Source organism: Podarcis vaucheri (genome assembly GCF_965113315.1).
Source record: "Podarcis vaucheri genome assembly, chromosome: 12".
NCBI lineage: Eukaryota > Metazoa > Chordata > Lepidosauria > Squamata > Lacertidae > Podarcis > Podarcis vaucheri.
In genome coordinates, this window is record NC_138750.1 from 31,079,498 (window position 1) to 31,106,157 (window position 26,660).

Here is a 26,660-nt window from a genome sequence, read left to right on the forward strand (position 1 = left end):
GTGGGATAATTTGGGTTTGAGAGAAACATGTTATAAGAAGTAAAAATATCAGCACGGCCTTAACATGCAAGTTTCAAATGAGCTATCTGCGCTTTCATTTTCTGAAAAGGGACAGAAATTCTCATTTTAAAAAAAGTGAACATAAAGGATTACTCTAAACTGGCATTTAAAAGCATCACTATATCCTCACTTTGGCTGGCTTATAACACTCCACAAAAGAAACGAGAGCCCTCTGATGAGATTGATACAAAACGGAAGAGTTTCCATAAGGAACATGTCAGTGGAAAGTGGCAAATGGAAATATTATTGTAAGTGAAAGTGATATTGTGCCTTAATGTCAGTGTCAGCTTTGTAAAAGCTCGGGTTTCCTCTTCGCAAATTACTGGTCTTAGTCTGCCTAATTAATAAAACAGAATATTCTTTTAAAAAACAGCAGCGGAGGCATATATAATCCCAAGTGTTTAATTGTCACAAAGCAATTAGGCATTTCCAAACCCATCTTATCAGTTCTGCAGTGCATTAGGACTGAAAATTCCTTGGGACAGATTTTACTTCCCTCATTTGTGTTTTTCCTTCCTTACAGTCTAGGTGCAATCCAGCAAGAACATTTGGGTGCAAGCTGCCCCAAATGGATAAAATCAGGGAGAACAAAATTTTGGCAGATCTCCCTGAGCAGCTCTACTAAAGGATAATATGAAGAATTCGAACAATGTGAGCAAGGGTTTGATGTTGTATCTCTCTAAACCTCTGGAACAGGAATTATACAATGTCAACAACAACAGTGAGCAGTTCCAGTAAATTGTCGCCACACAGAGACCCATTGCTGGATAAGACTCTTCACCTGCTCCCACTTAAAGATGCTCAGCGTAGTCAAATTCGACAGCGGCAATCACCTGTAGGAATGTCTCAATTCAGATACTGCCTCCCACTTGCTCCCTTTATCAGGTGAGCATCACTGTCAAAGCAGGCTGCGCTAGGACACTTTTTGAAAACATCCCATTTCAATTCATTAAGAGTACAGTGGTACCTCGGGTTAAGTACTTAATTCATTCCGGAGCTCCATTCTTAACTTGAAGCTGTTCTTAACCTGAAGCACCACTTTAGCTAATGGGGCCTCCTGCTACTGCCGCGCCGCCGGAGCACGATTTCTGTTCTTATCCTGAAGCAAAATTCTTCACCTGAAGCACTATTTCTGGGTTAGCGGAGTGTGTAACCTGAAGCGTATGTAACCTGAAGTGTATGTAAACATAGGTGCCACCTCCTAGGAGCTGAGGTCCTGCCAACACCCCCGTTAAGATATTTGAGGGGGTCAGGCCCCCCAAGTTGATGAGCATTGCCATTCAAATGGGGTGCGAGCAACCTGCCCCCCTATTTTATTCAAGTTGGCACCCCCATCTGGACCAGTATCCTCCTGGGGAAAACTGCAGCTGCTTCCTTTGGGAGTCACTCGCTTCACACTTCCAACATCAACCATAACCATTTATTCTGGCTAATGGAGGAAACAAATAAACCTGAATTGAAAACCAAGCACATAGTTTAAGAATGTCATAAATATCTATGCGTGCAGGTCTTAAAAGAAGAAGAAAAGAAACCGGCTATTACATTAAGGGAGTGATGAGGAAGCCACATATATCATGGGAAGGAAAGAGAGGTGGTGAGAGAGAAAGAGAGAGGGATTTGGGGGTTTTTTTATGCCGGGGTACAGAGCACCAGCCCCCTTTGTTTTGTTTTTAATCAAAAAAGCACTGAGTGTAACACACTAAGCTAATTTCTTGAAACTTTCCCTGTCCTTAATTCATTTTGATTACACACACACACACACACACACACACACACATTTAGTCAGTACGATGCAGTATGATGCCTATAACGTCTAAAACAGAGGGCTCCAGGATGTCTGCTGCAAAAAATATAGTCATTTCCTTTATTATTATTTTAAACACTAATGCAGTTGGCAACTATGTCTTGAGATGATTTACAAGTTTGTGGGCCAGGCGAAGAAAGGCTATCTGGAAAAGACTATCTGCAAGAAACAGAAAAGGCTTCAGCTGTACTCTTTTCACCAGTTGATAAAAGTAACACAGTATTAATTATGGAAAGGTGAGTCTTCTACTACAGCTCCCTCTACAGGAATCAGAGAGGTAGTACCAAGAAAAAAATCAGCAGCTTAAAAACCTGTGCATAACTTTACTGTTTTGTCTGTTTATTATGGATACAGTTAGCAACATGTTAAGGTTACTTTTCAGGAGTCCGTCTGGACTACATGGTGGGACATTGCCTCGTTACTTTTCATAGAATAGTAACAGCCCCTCATTTTACTTTTTCTTTATTACATCTCAATTTTTTTCAGTTATCCGTCCATTTCTGATCTGTCTTTGTCTCAAATGTGTTCAATCATAAATCAGTTCTATGCCAAAGGACGTGAATTTAAAAATAAAAACAGCACAAAAGTTGGCATTCATATTGTATGCATTTCCCTTAAAATATACATTACACATGTCTTTTCCATGCATTTGCCTCCAAAATATGCATTTCCAATGCATTTTTTGTATGCAACTTTCAATAAAATACACATTTAAATATATTTTTTAAAACAAGAATTGCATTGCAAAATTCAAGTACGCAAACCGAACGATAAATAGTGTTCTAACACATTTATTAGTCCGGACAGCGTGAAATAGATTGGCTCACTTTAAAATGTAAACAAAATGGAGTTGAATAGCATCGCTACAAGCTATACATAGTAGGCTATCTGTATTTCAAATTTCCCCACAGCTGTAAGAAAATGATTTCATAGCATGACGACTGCCAACATGTTCTGAGCTGTGAAGAACTTCAGACCCAAAAAAGGAACATTTTCACATAGCCAAACTCCAGCAGGTCCTCGCTCTTTGCTACAGACCCTTACAATCTGCATATCTAGAACCATCCCTGCTCTCGTATTTTTCATCCAAAAAAGAGGGGGAATACGAATAGCAGAATCAACTTGATATTTTTTATGCCAGAAACAGACATATTCCTGCCACCCCTGTTGCAAAAATCTACATGGGTTTGTGTGTCTGACACATAAACATAACCTACTAATCTTTGCATCATTTATAATGCAGGAGAAACATTGCATTTTCAACCTGGTTGGTTAGTCCAAACCTCTATTAACCAAACAAATTTACAGGCAAAGAAATGTTCTGAACACAACATTCTGCATGTACAGGATATGTGATTGTTTTTCCTCAACCTTTTTATCAGTACTTTTATTTTCCCTTTTTCAAGTGGATTTTTTGTTGCTGTTTAAAGCAATGTTTGAGCACTAATGGGTTGTTCCCCCCCCCATCGAATGGCTTTAGATATGAGGGATCTTGACAAAACTCATGGTTGAGCACAGTTTGATGTATAAAACCTGACCGTAAGAAAGTATTAGCATTTTGTTTGCCCGAATCCTGGTAAAATACCTCCTTACTGTGTAAGTTTCCCTATTATTACTTCTTTCCCTGGGGTAGACTTCCATAGGAGCACAATGGTGACAAAGTGCCTGCCATTTCTGGATAAAAATTTCAAGAGGCCAAAATACACACACACACACACACACACACACACACACACAATCTATCATCTATCTATCACCTCTCATCTATCTATCTATCTTCTATCTATCATCTATCTATGCGGTCTAGAGCCACAGAATGAAGATCCATGAGAAACTCAAAGCTGTGTCTGAGCAAAATATTGACCAGATTATGGAGCCAGACCAGCCAACAGCTTTATGGGAACAAATGGAGCCCTACTGGCTCACTGGGTCACCTGATCCCTTCTGATTCAGATCTGCAATATCGTGCTTCACCAATCTACTGTGGTGGCACTGCAACACAGCACAAAGCAGTAAGTTAGCCATTTCCTTTGGCACGCTTGCCATGGTTGCAAAGTGAGTAAACGACCTGGGTTCTGCCGCTAGCATTCCAAGTCAAAGACGTCTGTCACTTTACTTTGCAAAAGCTATATTTAAAAGGAGAATAGTGTGTGTTGTGTATACATCTGTGAGCATGCATGCCCAAGTGGGTAGTGGCTGTGTTAACACAGAGCGGTATATAAAACACTGCTCTTCCTATTAGTCAATTTATGCATACTCGGATGCCTAGCTTTGTAAGGACTGATTAGATAAGCTGGTCTGCTCCCCAGGGATCCACAACCATTTATACAGTCAACCTCATCCAATTGCATAGTGAAAGGTTTGTACATCTGGACAAATTGTTTCTCCAGATGGACACAACTCAAATCCAAACCTGCCCTAGTAAATTCAAAAGAAGGTCAAAAGGAAGCACAGATAGGTTTTTTTTGTTGTTGTTGTTCTATAGTAAAATGGTTTCAAATAATAAAGTGAGATTTTTCTTTTCTTCCAGCAATGGCAGTGTCTCTAAAGACGTACACAACTCCATACTTCAGAACTTTTAAGAGTGACTAAAATGCAGTAAAACAGCTCTTTGCCATATTATGTTTCAACAGGTAGTAAGGAGCTGCTACCAAGTTAACAATAAAAAAAATAAGTATGCTTTAGAATCCCATTTCCCAAGCTGATCATCCAACACTGGATGAAAATGAAGGACAAAATCTGTCCTTGGCTTAGTACATAAGGTTGGCATTAACTTCAGTGGGATCTAAGTGCACAGAACTGAGAATAGAATTGGCCTAAAGGTTTGTTGCTGCTCTATTATTAGAGCAATCAAAACGCCAAACTTCAAGTCCAGAGCATCTGGGCCTTGCAAGTGTGTGTAAAATGTGTCTGTGGACTGAATACATGTGCCATGAACATATTCATCCCATTGGGAGGCTAGGAAATGTAAGTGGTAGAATTAGATGCTGGTAGAATTGGCATTAATCAGCTAATAAAGTGAGGCACTGAAATAGCCTTTGACATCGGGACATAATCACAAGCCCTTCAAACTTCAATGGAGAAGGCTGTCTGAAGCCCAGGTTTCTCAACTGCATGGCAACTGATGTGCCATTTTATGGATTACAATGGACCAAGGAAAATCCCAACAATTTAGGTATTTAGACAACACTGTTCACACAGGGCTATGATAAGATGGTGCTTCAAAGAGAGGATGCACAATTAGTTTGAACAGGGAAGATGTTTTGTTCCACGTAACACAGATGATAGGGTTCATATTGCATAACCACCTGTAGAATTGTGGTTATGACACATGGTTGGTAGCAGCATTTATTTCTGCTGCTCCTGCCTGTATGGGAATCCTCACCCATTAAATATACCAGTGTCCCAAAGTAGCCCCTCACCAACACCCAGTCATAACTCTCCAGACCCTTGCCGTCTTGGCAGTCCCAAAGTCTACTCTGCTCCTCTTTCCCCACATCACCAAGGGCTGCATCAAACTTAGGCTACAGCTCACCATAGTTGTACTCAGCATAAGCAAGTTTCATTCAGCCACCCTGAATCCCAAGGCAGGATATAAATACACTGTACAACAACAACGACGTTGCTGTACAAACCTGGACTTCATCCTGCATCCCAAAGTCCCATCATCACAACTTATCACAACATCACCCCTGCATTATATGATAATGACTACTATGTGGAGCAATCTAAACTGCCTCCAATAAACACCAGTCACATCCACACCATACATTTAAAGCACATAGCTTCCCTCAAAATATCCCAGGAGCTGTAGTCTACCCCTGACAGAGCTACAATTCCCAGCACCCTTAACAAACCACAGTCTGCCAAATGTTCTTTAAAAGTTCAGAATGACCGAAAGTGAGGTTTACACTGGGGAGATGTCTGTAGGTTTGGCATTGTTTATTTGGTGGCTGGTTCTTCACCCCACAGGAAGTGAGGGGATTTATAAATGAAACAATACAGTCAGAGACAGTTTATTTTTGATATGCCTAATATATTAAAGTAACTAGCAGGTGACTTGGAAGAAAGAATGTCCCTGAGCCTGATTGATGTATTATTATGAAAGCAAACATGATTTCCTCTTTACTAGTAGACGGCTGCTCCAAGGATAGTACATGGCATTCCTCAGATGATTAAATAAGCATGTAGCCTCACTTTGGATGTGTGTCTGTTAACATAGGGCAAAATCCATCAAGCCCTGCTGTTGTACAGCCTCCATCCATCAATGGGGCTTGCCCAGAGATGGAGAATAGCATATTCATACGGCTGGGTTTTTTAAAAAATGTATATCCTGGAAGCAGACTCAATTCCAATAAAATAAAATGGGAGAGAGCTTAAATCTCCAAAGAGTTAAATTTCATAGAGAAGCAATGAAAGCGGCAACAAAAAGCAGGAAAATGGCAGGTTGGCTCACAGAGCAGAAACAGCAAGGGAGTAAATCTGTTAGCAATTCTTTAAAGTCCCTTACAAGAACTGTCATGATCCTAAAAGCAGAACACACATATATATCATCATAACTTTGTCCGTAGAAAACGGGGATTTCAAGGAACAGCTGAGGAATGTTAATGATCAATAGAGAGAGTTTGCCTCACAGGTTCAAAGGGAGGGGATAGCATTAAGCGCATGACTCTTGGAGACCTTGTGTTCGCTTCAGTTACTTACATTTCGATCCCAGCAAAGTTTGATATGGTGAAAATGGTCTCGCTCCAGTGTCATGCACTGGCAGAGGAGGAGACCTTGGGCTCCAGATCTAAGCTAAGATGGCCAAACTGAGGCATCTTGCCAAGAGTCAAGGCAAAACTAAGTTCAACTCAGAATAGACCCACTGAAATTCATGGAGCTAAATGAGTCACGTCTATTAATTTCAGTGGATCTACTCTGAGTATAACTTAGCTGGCTATGCAATCCATCATTTGGAGAGGCAAGCTGAGTTTAGTTATAGGTAGGTAAGGCAGACATAGAGAAAGGAAGCAGCTAGGTAGGCTGATGGGGCTGAGGAATCAGGTAAGTCTTGCAGAGTAAGGAAGTTAACACAGGATCAGAGAGATGACCAGGTTAACTGAAGGGCCACCTGCTCCTCTATAGATCCTTAGATCATCTGGGATTTTTTTTACTTGTGGCACCCTATAGAATATCACAAGGTGGTGACCTGAAAATGGACATTTTCCAGTATCACCCCTGGACTCTGGAATGTTTTTCTTTCTGCCATACGTGAAACATCATTCATCAGTTGTTTCAAACATCTTGCAAAGATACCTTGTTTTGCCCAGACTTTCTCTTACCCAAAATATGAGGCCCTGTTGTTACCAAATTTATGTTATTATCTGTTGTTGTTTTTAACAGATAAGGTCTTCTGATACTCACCCACTCACGCACCCCAAAACCATTGTAAGGCTCTTACTTCAGGCCCAGTGGAGCCATGAGCAAGAGCACTCCTTTTACAGGTAGAAGACACACCACATATTTGTTGCAGGTCCCACTTTGGGGATGATAATAATCATAACATAAGTTACTATAGCTATTCCAAGGAACTTGAAAGGATTGTTATCATTATGGATGTGGAATGCCAAATTCCAGCACACTGAAGCTCTTGTCTGGGCATGCGCCATCATCTGCGCATGCGCAGTGACTGCCTGAAACGCACACACTTCAGCTTATCCTCGGATTCCATTTTCTAATTGGATGGAGGCTGGTTTGAGGGAAAGCGCTACAAGCTGGAGTATTTCTCACTAAGCTACAGGATCCCTATGGATTGTGGCTACCGTCGCGTGTACTCAACTTCAAACACCAGCCATGGGAGAATGCTGTAGATGGAGAAAGCAGTAATCTGTACACAGCCTCAGTTTCTGTGAATCCTGAAGCAAACTGACCTAATCCACACACTCTGGACTAGGGTAAGCATTGAGCCATCATTAGTCATCAAATTTCACACTACTCCAATTTTTTGTGATATGGTTCTCAGCTCAAAAAAACCCCACCCATACCATATGTATTAAGAATGCATCTTAGGGACAGAGACTTAATTATGCATCTTATAATTGCAGCACATCTTGCTGTTGCTAGGCTCTTGAGGACGTTAAATGCAAACTTATATGGAGCTTGGTATGCTTATGTTTGGAACTTAATCTTGATGGGAACGTTGACAGAAAGGGGACAAGAAGAAAGAAAACATAATAACAATCTACAAAACTTTTATAAAACATGGCCCACTTATTTTATTTGCAACAAAGAAAGATTATGCATATAAACCACCCGAGACATATGGAACCTGTGGAGTGACGGCTATTGAATTAATGTTTTATTTTATTATTACTAATACAAATGAACGTAGTTGGGGTTGTTCTGAGGGTGGGCAAAGTGGGGAACTGTAATTGATTGTATGTTTGTTCCTATTTTCAAAGCTGTGTGTGTGTGTGTGTGTGTGTGTGTGTGTGTGTGGATAAAATGCACTTAAAATGTGCATATGTAGAGAAAATATGTTCATATTTAATACACATTTGAATAGAATTCTTGTGTGGGTTTAAAAAAATAAATTTGCAGATTAATGTGTATACAGGACAGAACACACTTTTGATTGAAGACCTGCGACATTGCCATGGACTGCAAATAGACCTACTATCCATCCCCAAATTAGCTCTGAATCACTCTGGATTCAAGGCCTTCCTGCTCAACTGCTTCTTGCATGTTTGCCCCTCAAGTATCTTTTTATCCTTAACACCTTCCTTGCACATCTCTTTTTATTATGTGTTGATACAAGCATTTGTCCAACAGAACACAAACACAATGTACAAAAGAGCTATTCTTTCCTGCCATTCAACTGCAACAAAACCCAAGCAAATGGCTCAGCCAGCACAAAACTGGGAAATAGAGAAAATTCTAATGCTTAGTTATGATTTCTTCCTTCAACAAACCTTCTAAGGCACGTCCAACAGGTAGATCATGATCTACCGGCAGATCACTGGGCGTCTGTGGTAGATCACTGGTAGATCACTGAACCCCAAAGAACAGGGCCTTCCTTCCTAAAAAAAAGTTCAACAACTTTGACCTGAACCCCCCAAAAGGGGGTAGATCACTTCCAGTTTTTAACTCTATGAGTAGATCACAGTCTCTTGGGAGCTGGCCACCCCTATTCTAAGGTATACACAGTTGTTTTAACTATTTTACATATCCAATTGTTTTGTATATGGTTTTTATTGTATTATAAAATTGCTCTGAGATGCTTCAGAGGAAGCAATTCATAAATGATATAACAATGATGATGGTGATACTTTTTTGTTAAGAAGGGCTTCTCACTTAGTAGTACTAAGGTGAATGCCACAAGTTATTCAGTAGGATTCATTTGCTTGGTGTCAATTTTGCCATTGATTTCAAAACCAATTCCAAAAAAATATTAACATGTCCCTTGCTTATTATTATAGTATATTATAATTATATTTTATTTTATTTATTTATTTATTTTACAGAGAAACTAGAAAGGTTTGCTTAGGAATTTCATGCTGAGGGCTCAGAAGTGTGCTCCCTAACCCTTCCTTCCCACATAATTCAAGATAAACGCGTTCCCTGTGACAGACATTTCAAGAGATCAAAGAAGGGTACAAAGACTGAGGGGCAGAGATGACATAAAGTGTGAGTTCTGGGCCATTAAGATGAATGGACGGATTAGCTGGAAAATTCACGATGACATGTTGGGATGGCTGAAGTGGTTCTGTTTATGTAATTACAGCCAGGGCCCTTAAGTGAGAAGAAGCTCTAAACAATGTTTCTGCAGCCATGCCTCCATATAAGAGCTTCTCCAGTATTTCAACAAGCCCGTTCATCAGTGCCAATCAGTGTGTTTCACCTGACATCTTATTATGACCTTGTAGCAGTTAAATGTAATTCAGCCCATACAAAGAGCTCTTTAGACAAAATGTTATGGATGAAACACATATTCATATTTGAATGCATGGGGGGGGGGAACGAAGGTGAAATGCAAACAGGATCTGGCAGAGACAATTATCACTATATACATGCTAAACAAATGATTCATGTGTGTGTGTGTTTTATTGGTCTAATCTACAGTCCTGCTTATGTTCAATTATTCTGGCTCAATCGGTTTCTGTACTGGCAGGCCTCGATGCTAAATATATCATTCAAGGAGTTGCAAAAACACAAAATTCAGAAAAGCTTTTATGGGGTGGGGTGCAAGGACTTTGTCAGGGAACTGCCATCAGAGCCAGAGGGAGAGGGAGGGCTCCAGAGGAATTCCGGAGAGCGTCCCGGGAGAGAGAGAAGCAGCACATCTTCTGGGGAAGGAAATCAGCGTAACACCAGTGGAGAAGGGGGGCAGATGGGGGAATCGGCGAGGTGGCTCCAAGACTCTTTGCCGGGAACCAGTGGGGAGAGCACGGGTCCTCCGAAGCCCACACCCTCCCTGCGCAGAAGGCTTCCGCGCAGGGAGGCTAGGAGGAGACTAAGCGTCAAAGAGCTTCTTTGCTGGAAGAAGTTCAAGAAACGCCCACTAACGGATTCTGCCAGCGATTGAGACAGCCACGGGCGCGTGGCTGTCCAGACAGAAAGGGTTCATTCAGGCAACCAGCCAAGAGTGGCTCTGATTTACACACAAGCAACCCCTAGAACCATTACAGACTTGTTCAGAGGTTTTCCTACACATTTGTGAATTGACTCTAGCTAACGATGCAGCCAAAATTCAGAACTGGATGGTTCACTGTATGAGCTCCCCTAGTTCAGAACTTCCAAGCTAATTACCAGCAGTGTCCAAACCTTTCTGAAGTTTGAACTCAGCTCATAATCTCCTTCTGGACAACAGTGCTAGCCAAGTAGGAACCACATATTTAAACTGACAACATCAATGTCATCAATGTGAGTTCTTGAAGACAATTCAGGAGGGCAAATAGTGTTATCCTCATTCTGAATAGGCACTGCCATGGGGGGGAAACTTTTTTTTTTTTAGTCTTGGGAAAGCTTTCATGAAAAACACACTCCCCATCCCAATTTAAACTCAGTCCTAATTTTAACTAGCTGCACCCTCAAGACTTGCTGATATTTAGAGAACGGAAAGCTGACTATATGAGTCTGGCAACTCCTACAATGCTGGGATACAGGGATTATGGAAATAGGAGGAGGAATATATGATTTCATTAACTTTCTTGCAGGTGTTTTGAGTTGCCTTCTCAGAAACAGCTACATATTTCCAAGGTAGAATCTCCCCTAAAGAATGCCTTTGTTACAAAGTTCTGTAATTTTATGGTGAGTATTATGGTGAGATTTTGAAACTTGTAATAAAAAGTATAAATGTCAACTTTTTCCCCTCAGAAAAGAGGCTAATCGAATGTTTGTGATAAAAGACTTCAAAAGCTGACCTGAATGAACTTGTGAAGGCTCTAATTAAAGAAACCTCTTTAAACTTTAAAAAAAATCTTCTCAAAGCAATATCATCATCTCCGAGTCATAACTTTGCAACTTTGTGATTAGCAATCCTAGAAAAAACAATCCAAGTAAAATGGTTGACACACACACATGTCTCCATGTGCTTCAATGCATTTAACATACCTGCAGTTCAGGAAAACAGAGCTTACCTACCACTCTTTACAGAGGACATCTGAACAAACATGACAGCAAAAGCTTACTGTGAAAGGCAATCATGTCATCAACTACTTTTACAGGAGGGACACTTTGAGGAGATGAAATTATGGAGAGTAGCGAATCAGGTCTCACTGATCCATCCTGGGCCCCAATGTGGAATGACAAGTCTAACCACAGCCACCACTTCCTCCATGCAACTTTCTTCCCTCCATGTTCTTTCCTTGACCTCCCCGTGCTAAGAGGTCTCGGAGAATTAACAGGGACATGTTTCCCTTCTCTTTCTCTTGACAGAGGTCATCATACAGGGCGGCCAAAGCAGTTTCTTTGTCAATACCAGGCCTAAACCTCTATTGAAATGGATCAAGAAAATCAGTTTCTTCCAAAAGTGCCTGGATCTGCTCCTGCGGTTTACCCCTTTACCCCTCCCCCAATGGTGCAGTCTTCCATTATCTCTTGAGACAGACAGATGCCAACAGACATCTCCCATCAGCCCCAGCCAGCACCCTTATGCTGGAGCTGGATGATTATCAGGAACAGGGAAAATCTCATTTTGGTTCATGCCAATGGCACAAGCTGCATCTTCGGTTGAAACCAGCAATGAAAGAAATCTAAACCTATTTCCAAATATATCAAGGTAACTCAGGTAACCTCCTGAGAGACTAAGGATATGTTCTGAGACTGTGCTGCTAACTGAGTAATAAAGCTTGTAGTCTCCATGGCGAGTAAGGTTCTCTAGCTATCTGATGATTACATGACAATACTTAGGGCAATTGCCATTTTTTTTAAAATCACACTATTTTATAGACTCGTTTTATGCAATAGGGCTTTGCAACTGTACCTGTGCTACTGGACACACTATCCCTTGGAGAAAGCAAAGACCTATCCCCTACCTCCATGTGAGTGATGCCGCCATGACCTTCCTAGCTGTGCTACGTTTGTTGAATGAGTACAACACTGGACCCAGGTTTCACTATTATAAAGAAGATATTTCGACAGGCATATACATTCCACACTGTTCCTAAACCTCTTGGTGCCTTGAGGAAAGTAAAAGAAACAAGCCAAAGAACAACTTTTTTCTAAATGCCCCTCCGAACAGCCAGTGACTCAAGAGAGGTGTCTTGCTTGGAGGGAGGGAACCCAGCTCCCAGAAGCTCTGATTACACTGTCTGCCCTTTTCTGTAGCCACAGAGCAACCAACAAATTCCAAACGGGTAGTTAAAACAAAAGACCACACAAACAAACCCAACAGTCTTGTTGCATCTTAAAGACTAACCAGTTTATTATTGCCTAAGCTTTCATGGTCTTCACTCAGATAGTCAGATATACCATATGAAGTAGGCTGTGGCTCATGAAGGCTTATACCACAATAAATTGTTTAATCTTTCGTGCTGGGTAGCCAACATGGTGCCACCCAGATGTTAGACTAAAATTCCCTGTCAGCCTCAGCCACTGTGGCCCATGGTCAGAGGTGATCAGAGTTGTAACCCACCAACATCTGGGGGAGCACCATGTCACTTATAAGATTTCACAAACTTACAGTAATTGTGGTGTTCTTCCTAGGAGAGAGAGGAAGAGGGAGCTCCCAGGAACCACCGGTCCTCTAACGGAGGGCTAAAACCAGCCTGGCTGTCGCTTTGAGAGCTGCAGTCAGGTTCTCATATCTCTTTGATTCTCTGGATAACCTAAACAATTAGTACTTACAGAATGAAGCAGATGGTGCAGCCTTCATTCTCGCTTGATGTAAACAATATGCCCAAACCGGGATCACCACAAACTAGCATTTCAGTTTCATTTGCTGCCTTGAGACTCGCAAGAGTGCTCCTTCGTTTATGCCTCTGCCATGTGTGAAAAAAGCTCACATTCCCTTTGACACCACGTAGCGAAGCTTACAGTATTAGATCACTCAAAACAGCCTAGCAAGTCAGACAGTTCTCTGCAGCCAGAAGAGCTATGGAGCCTGTGGGACCTTTCCTCTAGCTTTAAAGGAGCATTGGCCAACCTGGTGCCCTCTAGAAGCTTTAGGGGCTGTAGCACAACAACAATGAGGATACCACACTGGCTACTCTTGCCAAAGGACAGCATGATGATGTTTACGTGGGCAGCTGGACTTCCAAGATATATCTTTGTTGTACATGTAATGGCCTATAACAGAACCCTACAGTAACTGCTGGCTTTTTTTGGAGGGGATGGAGTTCACAGCAGCTGACTCTGACACAGCATGAGAAGTTGCTGTTAGAAATTGGGGGAATTGGAAAGCCATCCATGCACCTAAAGGAACATTACAAACTATAGCCATCATATTTAAGGTTACTGCAAATCACTGTATTCTCAATACATCTTATTTCACTGGCGAGTCCAAAGTGTGATGCCAAGTCTCTGCTTGAACTCTCTCTTCCAAGCTGTGGTATTTTAGCGAAGTAATGGGGGGAAAGCAAGTTTACTGAACTTTCTTCTTGGCTGTGAGCAATCTAATCACTACATAATGTCCTAAATATAGTTCACCAATGGTTAGTGGGTTGTTATTTTTAAACTGGAGTCCCTGCATGACACCACTTCTGTACACCTGCAGAAATCAGCAATATTGCAATGACTTAATTGTCAGCGCACTGAAGGGATAGAGGCTTAAGGGATCACATGAATACAGATGAAGAGTCTTTTCTGTGATTGAAATCTACCTGGGAATTAAGAGAAAATCACAGAGAGGGTGAAGATCAGCAAGGGACATGGAAGTGTCAATTCTTCAAGAGCCTTGTCATAAATAAGCCAGATACTAGGAACCGGAAGGAAAGAGTTGGGCCAGAGAGTCAGATCTGAGGAACAAAGCCAGGGGTCAGAGCTATGGGAATGAACAGGAAAATCCCCAGACCCAGGAAGATGTGGTGGGGAAGGATTCAGATGACTTGACTTGAGAGGTCATGGGGTCATATATACCCCAACCGTAAGTGGCATGCCCTCCCACAACAACTGAATGTTTGTCAGAATCCCAGCTGACCCAGACCATGGAGAGATATCTTCAGAGGGTTGAGAGCACCCTGCTATGGAGAAACCCATATACATGGGGAAACCCACATTGCTCAAATGGCACCTGTTGATCTCATGCTTCACCTGGGTTTGCAAAGGACTCCTAAGTCCTACCTTGATGGCCAGTTCTTCCACTACAATCCCCACACCCCAGCTTCAAGACCAACAGTGGTGGCAGACCAGGCTGGGAGCCCAAGTCTCAGGAGAAGCACCTGTTTGGCTGCCAGATGGTTCCAGAAGCAGGAAAAGAAGGAAGGGTCTACTTGGAAGGATAGACTCGGGAGGAGAAAACAGGGGGAAGCAGAGAACCAGGTGGAGGCAGGGACAGTGCAAGTCCCTTAGTTTCCTGTGGACCTTTGGCAGGTTAACTTTGAGAGTTGATGAATGCCAAAAGCCTCTTCACTTGGACTCCCTCCCATCAGATGTCAAAGAGATAAACAACTACCTGACATTTAGAAGACATCTGAAGGCAGCCCTGTTTAGGGAAGTTTTTAATGTGTGACATTTTAATGTATTTTTAATCTTTGTTGGAAGCCGACCAGATGGGCGGGGTACAAATATATTATTATTATTATTATTATTATTATTATTATTATTATTATTATGTTTATGTTTATGTTTATGTTTATGTTTATGTTTATGAACAACATTCAGCCAGGGTGTGAAAGGGCTCTACACACATATTGCTATACATGCATATAGGCCCTCCACAGGACAAGGGATTCTGGCCCAATTGAGGCCCACCTCACATGGGGAAAGTTCTGCATCCATCAAGAATGTGAATAGAGACCCTTCACATGCCAAATGAACACACAGGTGGAGGGGTGTTCATGACATGTCAACTACATGTGGGTATGACAGCTACATGTGTCACAGCCTGGAAGGTGCCCTCGGAGGCTAAGGTCCCAGTTACTAAAGATATAAGGCATTCACCAAATACTTAGCAACAAGGGCAATGTTGCAGCTGCAGCACAGTCCAAACAAGCTAAGGTCAACCACATAGAAGCAGTCAAGGTCCAAACATAATCCAGAGACAAAGTTCAAGGTCAACATCACAAAGCATTCAAGGCAAGGTACAACGCAGCAAGGAAAGGAGACTGAACTGAAGGACTAGGAAGAAGTCAGAGTCCAGTGTTAATTCCAGAGGAAGGCATTATGTACTCTGACCTCCTAAATCACCCCCCCAACTGCCATTGCTGGCATTAGGGGTATCAGGGATTGCTTACACATGAGTAGACCCATAACTCTAGATCTTGGAAGCTTCAGAGCAGACTGAACAATTCAAGTTAATTTGAGGTGACTGTAAAAGCTAGTGTTCCAATATCCCAATAAATGTAGGATTTCAATTCATGCATTTCACAGGGCAGAACCTGGTCTACAAAAACCTGAGGCAGTAACAAGCTTGTTAGTCTTTAAGGTGTCCCAAGACTGATAGCTGTTTTTCATTCTAATGTGAAAGTGCCTCATCTTTTAGTGGTGTGAAAGTTTACAAACACCACAGCCAGAACAAGGCAAAGTCTATATTCAAAGTGTGGTTGATTGTAGTATGGAAGAATCAAATTTGAAATTATCGAATAGCCAGTTTCTACACTTGGTTTCCCCTCCTCTCTCTTGAAAACTCAAATTTGAATTTCTCATCACAAATCAAATTTTGGAGCAAAATGTTCAGCATAGTGGTTGAAATTTCAATGAATCCTTTCTTTTATGATTACATTTTGAGTTTCTCATATGAACCTGAAAATTATTTGGACTATAGGTTTCAGAATGTTCCCGAAAATGGTAATAAAACAGCAATAAAACAACAATTTTCCAATTCAGAATCAGCACTTGTGTAGATGAGGCTCAATTTTACAGTGAAATCCAATGCATGTTTACTCAGAAGTAAGTTCCATTGTTTTTAATGCAGCTTACTTCCTAGTAGGCGTGCTTAGGACTGCAGCCTCATACTGTGAAGTTTAAGGGCACTTCATGGTGCAGGGGAGCAGTAAATCAAAACATATGTGCTTACATTTGTTTCTAGGACATTTTGGCCACAATCCAACACAGAGTTAAGTGAGGGTAAGCGCACTAAAATGAATGGGCTTAATATATTTGACTCTGTGTCAAACTGTGGCCAACAAGGAGAATAGGATATAAACATATCATATAAATGAAAACTACGGTTTCATCCTTAATAGCTTAACGAAATATAAACATAGGTGTGTGTCTTGTGATCTTCAGCCTACTTCCTTCCAAGCCATTTCACTAACTTTTAATAGGACTGTTTTGGAAGACAGGGATTTATATGACATAGCATTTCACACTATTTTTCTGGGTGGATAGCTTAGCCACGGTTATGTATGCTCTTGATAACCTCCAAGATAGACTACTGTGATGTGTGATATATGAGGCTCTCTTTGATGGATGTTTGGAAACCGTAATTTGTTTAGAGAGTGGTTGTTAGGTGGCTGCCGACTGGGCCTGGCCAATTGAAATATATCTTCAACAGCTCCAATAGCTTGAAGCCTCTTTTCAAACACACTGTATGAGTCAAGTCCTGTACGGTTTGGCCCTGGGGTACCTGCAGGACTGAGAGCCAGTGTGGTGTAGTGGTTAAGAGCAGTGGACTCGTAATCTGGGGAACCGGGTTCGCGTCTCCGCTCCTCCACATGCAGCTGCTGGGTGACTTTGGGCTAGTCACACTTCTCTCTGAAGTCTCTCAGCCCCACTCACCTCACAGAGTGTTTGTTGTGGGGGAGGAAGGGAAAGGAGATTGTTGGCCACTTTGAGACTCCTTAGGGTAGTGGTAAAGCAGGATCTCAAATCCAAACTCCTTCAACATGAGCCTACCTGTGCACTGCAGCCTACTTCCAGCTACTCCTGAAATGATGGTGACTGCGGAGAAGGTCTTGTAGCCAAAGCACACCACTAATGATCAACAGGGAAGTTTCAGTAAATCTGGGGCACACACACAACTGCACACACACAAAAAAGAAAAAACTAGAGGGGAAAACAGCTCCATTTAATGACATGGGATGTTGCGTTAATGGGTCAGGGGATGAACCTGATGAGTGGGTACAGGGAGAAGTAAGACTAAGTAAGCGGGGGAAGAACAGGAGAATATTATATTATATTAGAATGGACCATCTCATTTCATTTCACATTTAATTTGGATATTGCCATTCTATTTTACTATACCCAAGGCGGTATAGTAAGAATAAGTCAGTATAAGTCGCTTCCTAGTTCATACCGAGAAGCTATTTTTTCAGTGTTCCAATGACAGAAGACAGAACTGTCCAAAAACATCAATGGAGAAATGAAATAATTTAATTTAGCTTTGACCGGACATCAGAGTGTCCACCCCAGCCTCCATTCAACCCCCATTTAGGCAGAGGGGAAACAAAGGGAGTGGTGAACCGAAAACAGACTGAGCCTGCTCAGTGGGCATGGGATGTCAACTGATGCTTATGGCAGAAGGAAAACGAGAGAGAAGGAAAGAAGAGGCTGGAACCCACAACAGGAGCACTCCACACTGCAACATTTTGTTGCAAGGCCCCACTTGTATATATTTATTTAGCCTTGGAATGAGATTACTACACAGGACGAGTCAGCGATGCAATAGGGTTTAGTATCCATCCAAAGCAGACACAATGGAGGAATTTCTGGGTTGAAACAGCTGACACGCACACATCCTAAGGAAACTATTCCTTAGAATTCTTTTTAAGCATAAGTTTACAACGTGGCAAGGAATTTCACCACATAACATGCTGTGGAGTTTTAACAGAGAACCAGTGACAGTTCCAGCAAAGTAGATGGAAATGACATCTGGCATCCTCATGTTCGAAAGTCTGTATTTTTGGCTACCATCAGGACTTCCCTCCCACTTTGTAAAGCTATGAAGTGAAGCTTCATAAACAGAGAAGTGTGCTAATTCAGACTACATAAGACAGCAGTTCTTTCTGGGAAATAAGGTCCAGTCTACATAGTTCAGCTGTTGCATAATTGTTACCTTTTACACATAAACACTGAGGGTCAGGACAAGGTGATCAGCACTTGCAGAAACTGCAGATAGATTTATTTTTAACCAATAGTTTCATTGTAATAATTGAAAGCTTAAACATTTTTACTTACAAAGAAAACTACAGCAGTTTGTTACTATCAAAATCTCTGCATAGGCATCAAAATGTAACTAACCAAAAGAATTATCAGCAATAAGAATGTAGCAAATAAATAAAATCCTAAGCAAACTTTTAATTTTCCAATTCCTTTTTCTTTTCTTTTTTACCTCTCGCATCTTGCACAGAAACACCCCAATCTTTGGAAATATGTAACAAGTTCTGTCCTTAAAACTTCACTTTGGTGCCAACTCTAATTATCACCAAAGGGTGGAATTTGTAATAAATGTTTCCTATGCCAAGAAAAGTTCTCAGAAAATCTTGCCCTTGGTCACACACAGCCATTCTGCTTTTCCTTTATGGCAGCAGCTCCTCCTTATGTATGCCATTTATATACGATCCCCAAAAATCAATTACAGGTGCACCTCACGAGGTTGGGCATTCTACAAAAGGGGAACTACCACTGAGAAGGCCCTATCACAGGTCAATGTCAACAGGGAACCCCCAGTGACAGCACCAGCACCAAAGCTTCATCTGCCATTATAGGGACCAAGATGGTTAACACTGGGGAAGTGCCCTGTTAGGTATTTGGGTCCCAAGGCATTCAGGGCTTTCTTTACATGCTAACATAAACATATTGATTTGTGTCTGGTAGCTCATTGGTACACAGTTTTTAGGAATGGTAGCACACAGTCCCATTGGGCTGTCCCACTTCCCAACCTAGCTACAGCCTCCAGACCATCTTCAAGGGCAGCCCAGCATACAGTGAGTTACAGACAGGAGATACCCAGACCACAAAAAACTGAAGCCAGGCTATACTTGAAGGCATTCACTTTTCAATGTTTATTTGTTTCAAACCATTCTTGGAACTGTTGTCAAAGACAATCTCAAGGCTTGAAGAAAATGGTGCTTTATTTCCACTCTGCACAGAGTCAAAAACCATAACCAGCCGCTTAGACCTAATAGCTCTTAGCCATGGGGATTAATGTTTGTTCCCACACAGCATTGGCCAGAACTTATGAACTGTAGCATTCCAAAGAACATTGCTTCCTGCACAATGAACGGTTTCAAGAGCAATCCTCGTTGAAACGGAAACTTGCATGTAAAAGTGGTTTGGAAAGCTGGTTACTTTTATGCTCTGGTTTTCCCTTGCAGCCTTCTTGATACCCAAGATATACCCAATTATGTCATCAATTTCCTTCAATTACTTCACAAAGGGTTCATGGGCACCCAGGGAATAAAAGGTTGCAACAGTAGCTTTTGTATCACTCAGCAATGGAATCCGGCATTCATAACGAGGCTCAGAAGCACACGGTGGGAAGGGGAGGGGAGTCATTTGCTTAGCATTCTTTAGCTCTATGTGGTATAACAGGAGCCTGTCATGATTTATCGCTGAATAGCACATTTATTTTGCTCGCGAGAGAAGCCTTTCATAACCTGCTCGTTTCTGAAGCGCTTCTGGAGTTATGAGATCTGAGAGCCCTCATAAACGTGTTGTCGTGCTGAAAAGCTCCAAGATAGCCATCTCCCTTCAGAACGTTTCTGTACCCAGATTTTTCAAACACTGGATTAAAAATTTACAGTTACTGGAGAACGACGCATTGGACTTGACGCATCTGTCTGTAACACCAGCAATAGCATAATCTTGTGACACTGTGCTGGCTTCTGGAGAAGAAAGTCATAGGTTGCGTTTCAAAAGAAAAACTAAAAATGCCCTGGGCGGTGGAGGTGTTCCTAATAAAACAATACGGCAGCCATCTTGTAAAATGTTCTGTCAAATGAGATCCTCTCAGGCACCAGCACTATCTTCATTTAGACATTTTGTTAAAACACAACTGAGTACTCTCTCAGCTTGTTATATTAATAATAATAATAATAATAATAATAATAATAATAATAATAATATAATACCTTTATTGTCATTGTACAATCTGTGTACAATGAAATTAAACGAACCTCCCTTCCCCCACCAAACACTCAGTATTGTTGTGCTCTGTGTGCTTATCGAACAACACACCACCTTGCAAGTCAATTTTGCTATGTTATTTTCCGTTCGACAGCCTAACAGCCCACGGATAGAAGCTATTTTTTAGCCTGTTGGTACAGCTGATTATACTTCTATATCTTCTGCCTGAGGGTAGAAGATTAAAGAGGTGATGGCCGGGGTGTGAATCATCCCTGAGAATTTTTCTCGCTCTCCTAAGGCAACGATCCCTTACGACATCATCTAGCGGACTCAAGGGACAGCCCATGATATCATGTGCTGTATTCACCACCCTCTGTAGAGATTTTTTTGTCCATGGCTGTCAAGCCAACATACCACACTGTAATACAGTATGAAAGGACACTTTCTATTGTGTATGAAAAGAGTTCCTCAATTGTTGTTTGACATTATTCTTTCGCAAGACCCTGAGGAAATGGAGTCTCTGTTGGGCCTTTCTGACCACCTGGGTTATGGTGATTTTCCAAGTGAGGTCCTCACTAAGGTAAACTCTCAAGAATTTAAATGAGGAGACTCTCTCCACACAGCGCCCCCCCCCCAAAAAAAAATACAACGGGGCAGGTTCCCCTCTCTTCCTCCAGAAGTCCAACACCATCTCTTTTGTCTTACTAATATTTAGGTGAAAGTTATTCTCTGAGCACCATGTAGATACTTTTTGAACCTCCCCCCACGTTGTTTCATCTCTGCCTGCAATTAGGCCCATTATGGTAGTATCATCTGCAAACTTAATAATTACTGTGGATGGATCTGAAGATATGCAGTCATATGTGTACAATGAGTACAGGTAGGGACTTAGCACACATCCCTGTGGGGTACCATTAATGATGTTGTCTCCATGGGTGCTGTTTTATTAATTGTTGTTTTGCTCTTAGTTCATGTGTGTGAGAGTGTGCACTGTATGATGTTTTATTTTTTATTTTAAAAAAACCACCTCTATTTCATTTTTTGAAGAAGAAGAAAAGTGAGGCTATTTATTTTTAATAAATAAATATGTTAACTGATATCCAACTAAGATATACAAAGAAGTAGACCCATCAAAATTAATGGACTCTTGAGTATGACTAACATCAGACATCACCCACTGTGCCAAATGCTAGTCCTATTCTAAGTAGATTCACTGGAAATAATGGACATGACCAACGAAGGGCCATTGGTTTTAATGAGTCTACTCTGAATATAGCATAGTTGGATACTACCAAGAGAATACAGCAATGGAAGATTTAAAAGTTAGTCCCTAGAAATGTGGGCATACACCTTGAACAAGGGCTGGGGCAGTGGGGGAGAGAGCCAATATGTAGTTTTACCACTTTGCTATGACATTTCCCTCCAACAAAGTAATTTTGTCCTGTCTTCCTGACTCCAGTTCGTACATTTTTATGAGCTGACATATGATAAAATGTTCCAACATACAATCCACACATCCTGGAGCAGATCTCACTGAGTATAATGGGACTGATCTGGAATAAATGGGCATTTAACAGTTATATTAAAATATGCTTTTTCATGAAGGTTCCTTGAAAGACTTCAGGTGTTTTCAAACTATGGAAACAATCGCCACACTTGTTGGTACAACTAAAACAAGTTTCTCATTGGTCCTTACAGTCATTAGTTAGAGCATTATGGCAAATACCACCCTAGAAGATTTTATTTGGTTATTTACCACTAAACTGAGATGTAAAACCAAGATCACAAAACAGCAATGCTACACCGCCCTCTAGAGGTGTTTCCTTTAGCAGTAAATCAGGTTTGGTCGTTGTTTTGAGAGCGAATCTGCAAAATTTTCTACCTTGCTATTTCACAACCCATAATTGAGAAATACATTTTGTGATTCATATAAATGGAAATCTCTTTGTTCCAGAAGCAGATTAAAAGCTGCAGAAAAATCAAAGCCGTGCTAGGGAGCATTAAAACCCCAGGAAAGAAGAACAGTTCTTAACCAATGTGTAAAAGACAGAGGATTTGATGTCAGCTGAAAGACTAAGGGCAAGGCTTTCTACAGAAGTGCTGCCAGAAGGGCCTCTCAGAGGTCCAGATGGGCCCAGGCCACTTCCAACATTTGGGGCCCAAACCCACAATCAAAATTTAAAATGACAAATTAACACACGCAATCTAAATAAGGTGCATCCACACACAAACAGAGTTCAACAACCAAAAGCTGCTTCACTGCTTGCTTCAGACTCACAGCAAGAAATAAAAATGTTCCACATCAAAGCAAGTCTGAGAACTAAACAAAGAAATGGGGGGAAACTGCACAGTTAAAATGTGTCAGATTCTCAAATATTCAGGCTGTAATCCTAACCTCACTTGGGAGTAATTCCTACTGAATTCAACCGAACTTACTACTGAGTAGACATAGTTAGGATTGCGTTGTAAATGACAGTGCAAATGACATTAAAAAAACACGGTTTGTGGGGAAGGACAATTTAGAACTTTCTAGCAGTATGTGATTATTATCTGTATGCAAAGGATACACCATTATACCTGTCCATTTTCTTCATGAAACCTGCTTTCTTGATTAGAGTCACATTTCATGACTTCTGGAAGCCTATAAAGAGTGGGAGAAAATCCCCGGAAGTGGGACTTTTGACAGTACTAATGCAGAGGAGCTTATAGTCAAGCTTCACATATGCATTTTTGTACACATTGATTGGAGAACTGCATCGCAAAATTCAGAGAACATTTTGAGGAATAGCTGTGTTTTGATTTATTGGTTTAAGAAGTGCAAATTAGGTAGTAGCTTCTCATTAATAACACTGACATTGTCTGCCATCTCTGTGAGACAAGTGAGCCTTCCTTAATCCCAGACTCTTTGAAAAGAAATCAGATAAATCATTTTGCAACACCCGATTCCTATGATTTTCTGAAACATCTTACTTGAATTGCTATTCTGCCAACTGCAGGTTTCATACTGGTTCTAGAGTTGTTAAAGAACGTAATACATAAATTCTGACTCAGGCTAGCAGCAAGCTAGGCACTTACGTCCCTTGGCTCTATCCATCATTAATGGGGAATGACTATTCCAGCTTGTTTGGGCTTCTGTCCAAGCTACCTCTTCACACTGGGCAATACCGAGAGCACCAAAGCAAGCTGTACAGAGTTTTAAGCAAATAGCCAATATCCTGTTACATAACAGAACCACTGAGCATTCCCTCTACTATGAGAAGGGACAAGTTACATTTATCAAGACGGCCATTTGATCACGAGTGATAAATAGTTCATACACAATTTAATGGGAAGTGGATACAACTTAAGTCAATCTTTTAAATATAAATGAGAAGCCTTGGAGGAAACCCAATCCCTCCCAAAGCAGCTTTGAATCTACCCCCCTTCAGCTCTGAAACTGAAAACCGTGGCGCGCACACAGCTTCTGTTGAGATTAGCGACCGGTCAGGAGAGCAGGGCTGCACCTGCAAAGTTGTGTGTTATGACATTGGTTAATAACCTGCATAAATCACAGTCTTTGGGAAAACAAATAAAATAACTCTCAGGGTCCTTTGACACGGGGTGGTTGGGGAAAACATTACAGTTTATTGTGGGAGCTGAACCATTCCAGACATAGCTACCTGCCTCCTCGTGTAAGCAGAAAATCAAGGTTCCCTACATTCACAAAGCATTTCTGAAGAAATGGGAATAAAGTCTGACATTCAAAGAGAAATATGCAGGGTCTGATCCCAAGCTACTTTGGGGCAGTTGCTCTGTTCAAACCAGGCAACATATGAAAACGTGTCAGACTTCCCTGTTCTATTCAGTTTCAAAACACTGTGTTTACTACTTTCAGACCAATTTATGTTACTGTAAGAAATATGTGTACAGTCGTACCTTGGAAGTCGAACAGAATCCGTTCCAGAAGTCCATTCGACTTCTGAAATGTTCGGAAACCAAAGTGCGGCTTCAGATTGGCTGCAGGAAGCTCTTGCAGCCAATCGGAAGCCCCGTCAGACGTTCGCATTCCAAAAGAACGTTCGAAAACCGGAACACTCCCGGGTTTCGATCGTTCGGGAGCCAGAACGTTTGACTCCCAAGGCGTTTGGAAGCCGAGGTACAACTGTATAGGGTTAAACCAGACTTTCTACCTAAGGATAATATTGGAACCAGCTAAGGTTGAAACTGTGGTGAAAGCTCACTGGAAGTGGGACTCTTTTTACTGTAAACTGCTCCCACGGGAAGGAGGGGTCATCAGGATTGGCGCTGTGGCACCTGAAGAGGGGGTTTAATTCTTTCCTTCCATGCCATAATTCCGCTGAAAAACTGATGTCCCATAGCAGCTCTGGAGGGAAGCCCAAGGAAGCATCATTCCCTAATGTAATGGACTTGCTAGATGCAGAGAAGTAACAGGAGGCACCAGATGGGGAACCAGATTTATCTGTTTATTTCTTTAACCTTATTACTTGAGAACTCCTAGCTAAAGTTGATGCTACACTATACTGTAGGTAAAACAACACACGTAAAATAAAACAACACTTGTTATTTGTTTCTGTAAGTATACTGCATGTGGGTTATGTAAAAACTATCCAGCTTTTTAGGAGAGAATAATAGAGAAGTCTTCCCTTGAGGTCTTGCTCACAAAGTATTTAAATTAAGGCTCTGAAGCTATCTGAATGCAAACAATAACTTCTAGGTCTCAGCACTTCTGTCTGAACTATCATTTGCTTTTGCTTTTTTTAAATCAACAAAAGAGCTCCCACAGCAAGCGCAAATACTGAAACCATTTGAATGTATAACCACACTGCAAAGTGCAATTACATTTTTGAATTTACTCTTATTGCATCTGTAATGCAAATGATTTGTCTCCAGGGGCTGCTCTTTGCACTTGCAGCGAAGCCGCTGAGCACGGGAAACGCTGAGCACAGCAACATGATTCTGGCATGGTGTGGCCGGCAGGGGGGGATGTAACACCAAAATAAAAGTGTGGCAATGGGAACCTTTGAAAGAGCAGAGAGATACAACTCTGCATTTATGAATGCAGATAGTTAACCACCCAGTTCAATTTTCTAAAACGGCAATGGAGCTTTATTTTGCAACCTACTGTTAAATAGTGCTGAGGACGCTTTTTTCTGAGGAAGTTTCTTTTTCTCACACCCTGCTCTCCCAGGAAAAGGAATTCCACTTTGAAGAAGTTTCTCCAAATGTTCATCAATCACTCTGTAATGGTGGTCACTATCCTGCCAACCCCCTCTGCCAACTATTCCTCAGAATGACATCTGGTTCTAGACACAACCTCTTTATATGTGGCAAAGGGGCCTTCCAACCACCCTTGCCTCTCCTTTAAATTCTCCTTTGCTGACTAGAAAGTCACTACAACTGTTGCAATACAACAAAACCTTGTGCAGGTGTGATGCAGCTATGGTGACAATGGGTTGATTTCTCCATCTCCCGAAGCCACCAAGACAAATATTATTGAGTACACATGGCTTGCCCAGAGATGCAAGAAAATAAATAGACATAGAGAGTTGTATCCAATGTAGCGCTTAGCGGACCCTTCTATCAGCGCATGGATTTCTCCTTGCGCAGCAGAACAACATGCCCTTCTCCTCCCATCACCTCCCCAAATCTGTTCTAATCCCTAGCACAAAAATGAGTTGAATGCTGCCCCAAACTTGTTTTTTGGGAATGTGTTGTGCACAGCATTCCACCCACAGGCACAGGGGATTTTTCAATAGGGTTTTGTAGCTCCCCACTTCTGATAGCTGTCTCCTGAGCTCAGAATATAAACTTTGGTGGCTCTTAATGCTCACCCTTTATATGAAGGGAGCCCTTAGGACCCCAGGGTTTATCTCCAGTGATCTGAATCTAAGCCCAATAAAAACTCAACTCATTCTCTCTCTCCTCACAGCTACCAGCGGGTCTCCAAATCTCCCACGTATTCTGCTTACCTGGCTACAGATAATGATGATCTACACTGTATCAGAGACATGAAGAACTGGAAAATGCTATGTTGCCATCTAAACAGCAGCGGTCAGGTACCTTGAGAAGGGTACCAGTGGTACCAGTGGTGGGAGGATCAGCCCATTGTGCCCTGGACCCAATATGACTCTGATTGACTTAGAATAAG

At 41.5% G+C, this 26,660-nt stretch overlaps 1 protein-coding gene across 4 annotated transcripts in view; it reads right to left on the minus strand.

Moving 5' to 3' along the window:
• HDAC9 (histone deacetylase 9) overlaps window positions 1-26,660 on the minus strand; it is a 484,232-nt gene that overhangs the window by 313,989 nt on the left and 143,583 nt on the right. The window lies entirely within an intron of this gene.